Below are 3,669 nucleotides of genomic sequence, written 5' to 3'. Positions count from 1 at the left end.
ACTTGTTCAAAATTGTATATGGTCATCCGATGATATTGAATATATATTGTATATTCCTCTTGAATTCTTTTTGTTCTAATTTCAAATTTGTTTGAAATTGTACATTCATATGCATGTATGTAGTACCGTAGAATATGTGAAACTCCTTCAAAATTAAAATAAAGCACAAAAAAAATAAAACAATACAAATTAAACAGAAAACAAGTTTAAGGGGGGGGGGGCTAAAACCCTAAACCTGCGGCGGCCTTTAGTCGCGGTTGGTCAGAAGAACCGCGACTAAAGGTCCTCCGCCCCGACGGCCACCTGACGCCCACGTGGACGGGCCTTTAGTCGCGGTTCTTAAGCAACCGCGACTAAAGGGTTAGTCGCGCCCGTTCGGTCGCGGTTGCGCAACCGCGACTAATGGCAGTTGCGAACCGCGACCAAAGGCCCTTTTTTCACCAGTGTCAGAGGTTACGGACGAGCAGCAGCACGTACGTACGTACGACCATGCAGACGCTGCTGCCCCGCCTTGCTCTCCTCTGCCTCGCCGCCCAGCAAACCGGCCTGCTGCCGGCGGCCACGGCGCGAACCAACCTGACCGCGGGAGACGCCCTGACGCCGCCCCGGTACATCACCAGCCCCTCCGGCGGCTTTGCCTTCGGCTTCCGCGCCCTTGACTCCGACCCGACCAAGTTCATCCTCGCCACGTGGTTCCGCCTCGGGGACGACGGCAACGGCACCTCCTCCCAGCCGCAGCCGCAGTCCGTGGTGTGGTTCGCGAAAAAGACGACCATGGGCGACACGCCCATCGCCACCGCCAAGTCCGTCCTCAGCGTCACGGCCGACGGCCACCTCACGCTCACCGACGGCGGCAGCCAGGAGCTGTGGAGGGCCCCGACTCGCAGCATGCAGCGCGGGTCCGTGCTCGCGCTGAGCGACTCTGGCAACGTCCGATTCCTCGGCGGCGACGGGGACACCGTGCTCTGGGAGAACTTCCAGTACCCGACGGACACGCTGCTGCCCGGGCAGCCCCTGGCACCGACGCCGGGTTCCTCGTTCGGGGGGTATCTCTTCTCCAAGCGCGCAGACGCGGAGTTCGCCACGGGGCGGTTCAGCCTGGCAGCCCAGCCCGACGGCAACGTCGTCCTCTGCATCGACCTCTTCACCGGTCACATACAGCACAACTCCTACTGGGCCACCAACACGTACGGCTCCGGCGACAACACGACCGTCACCCTGGACGACCGGGGCTTTCTCAACTACACGCTTCACAATGGCACCATTCACAGCTTGATTTCGCCGACGGCGAGCAGCTTCGGCACCAATGGCGGCGACTACTTGCAGTTCGCCAGGATGGACACCGACGGCATCGTCCGCACCTACACCCGCCCTAGAAACGGCGGCGGAAACACGCCTTGGACGGTGTCGGGAGCGCTCCCCGGCGATGGAGGCTGCACCAAGGTTACGTCCTTGAGGCAGGGCTTGTGCGGCCCGGGGTCGTACTGCGTGGAGACCAGAGATCGGCTCAGCTGCCTGTGCCCGAGTGGGTACACTTACGTCGACGCACAACACACCGACAGCGGCTGCACACCGGAGTTGGAGCCGCACAGCAGCTGCGGCGGGGAGAACGGCAGCTCCGACGAGTTCTCGCTCGTCGAGATGCCCAACACCACCTGGGAGATTTCGTTGTACCACAAGAAGTACCCGTCGGTCACGGAGCAGCAGTGCAGGAGCTACTGCCTCAGCCACTGCTACTGCGCGGCGGCGCTGATGATCGACGGATCCGACTGCGCAGAGGTGGGGGCGCTCACGTATGGCCGGCGGGCTGACGACGTCACGACGACGACGCTGATCAAAGTGCGCAAGGGGAATACTCCTTACACGGATGGACCGTCGGCGGCAAAGAGAAAGATGATGCGTCCCTACAAGATCGCCGCCCTTTGCGTCTCCTGCCTCTTGTTGATCACCATCAGCGGCCTCGTGGCACGGCGCTACCTCGTCGGGCACGATGATAGCCGGCGGCCGTTGAGCTCTGGTGTGAGAGCGTTCAGCTGGAAGGAGCTACACCAAGCCACCAACGGCTTTGAGAAACTGCTGGACAAAGGGAGCTTCGGGGAGGTCTACAAAGGGACGATCAGATCGCCGCAGCCGCACCCCATCGCGGTGAAGAAGCTCATCGACTCGAATGAGTACAGCGAGCAAGAGTTCACCAACGAGGTGCAGTCCATCGGGCAGATCCACCACCGGAACCTGGTCCGTATGATCGGCTACTGCAAAGAAGGCAAGCACCGAATGCTGGTCTTCGAGTTCATGCCTGGCGGGTCGCTCCGCGGAGTCCTCTTCGCGAACCAAGAGAGGCGGCCTCCATGGTGCTGGCGTGCCGAGGCCGCCGTCGCCATCGCCCGGGGGCTCGAGTACCTCCACGACGGCTGCAGCGCCCCCATCATCCACTGCGACATCAAGCCTGACAACATCCTGCTAGATGACCGTGGCGTCCCTAGGATCACCGACTTCGGGATCTCCAAGCTGCTGGGGAGCCAGCAGGTGCACACCATGGTGACCCACATCAGGGGCACCAGAGGGTACATCGCGCCCGAGTGGCTCCGCAGCGAAACGCGTCGACACCAAGGCGGATGTGTACAGCTTCGGCGTCGTGCTGCTGGAGATGATCTGCTGCCGGAGGTGCCAGGAGCGCGTGGTGCACGACAACCTGCCGCCGGGCACGGTACATGACGATGAGACGGTCACGATGTTCGGTTGGGCGGTGCAGCTAGTGGTCGCGCGAAGGACGGAGCTGATGCTGGATGACGACGCGGGCGTTGAGACCGTGGAGGACATGGAGAGGGTGGAGCAGTTCGCGCGCGTGGCGTTGTGGTGCATCGAGCCGAACCCGCAGCTGCGGCCGACCATGCACCAAGTGGTGCGGATGCTGGAGACCAGGAACGGGGCTGAGGTTGAGGCACTGCCTGACCCTCCAAACTGTTACGTAGAATCCTCGCCTTTAATTCCTCAGCTCAAGATTGAGTGAGACATGGATTTATATATCTTGGAAGCTAAAGAAAAAATAACGATCTAAAGGATGTTTCATCCATGCACATGCACATGCCCCCTGGGTGTCACAACTTTTTCACGGACGATTGCATTATTTTCTTTGAAGCCTCTAAGAAAGGAGCAGAAAGGATTCAGACTATGATTGAGGATTATAACCGAGCTTCGGGGTGATTAGTCAATAAGCAAAAGAGCGATGCTATACACACGATGAAATTGCAGGCGACGTGTGCACAGGAAGGAGTTGGTTTTTCTGTTAGCTGATGCATGCACACTGTGTATCGTTCGCAGATCGTGCAGTCTGTGTCATGTGTGAAGCCATTTCGTAAGCAAAAATCCTGAGTTTTCTCCAGTCCAAATACAGTACGTGATGTCAAGATGGAAGTGCGAAATACTTTGGGTATTCAAACTGAAGCCCTTGGTGCCAAATATTTGGGCTTATCTATGGTTGTGGGTCGGTCAATTAAGGATCGAGCATATCCCTAAACGTGTACGTCATTAGTACCAGGCTACTGCGAAATGAAGCTATATACAACTGCTAGAGATGTCCTTCTCAAGCCAGTAGCACAAGCCATGCCAGTTTATTCAATGAGTTATTTCAAACTCAATCTAGTTACATACAAGAAAATTACCTCTTTG

The 3,669-nt window shown here is 57.8% G+C and overlaps 1 pseudogene; it reads left to right on the top strand.

Moving 5' to 3' along the window:
* Positions 1-489: 489 nt before the first annotated feature.
* Positions 490-3,010, top strand: LOC119286110 (annotated as a pseudogene).
* The last annotated feature ends 659 nt before the right edge of the window (positions 3,011-3,669 follow it).

Source organism: Triticum dicoccoides, chromosome 4A (assembly GCF_002162155.2).
Source record: "Triticum dicoccoides isolate Atlit2015 ecotype Zavitan chromosome 4A, WEW_v2.0, whole genome shotgun sequence".
In the NCBI taxonomy this organism is placed as follows: domain Eukaryota; kingdom Viridiplantae; phylum Streptophyta; class Magnoliopsida; order Poales; family Poaceae; genus Triticum; species Triticum dicoccoides.
Note: the sequence above shows the minus strand (reverse complement) of the source record. Positions and strands in the feature narration are given on the sequence as shown.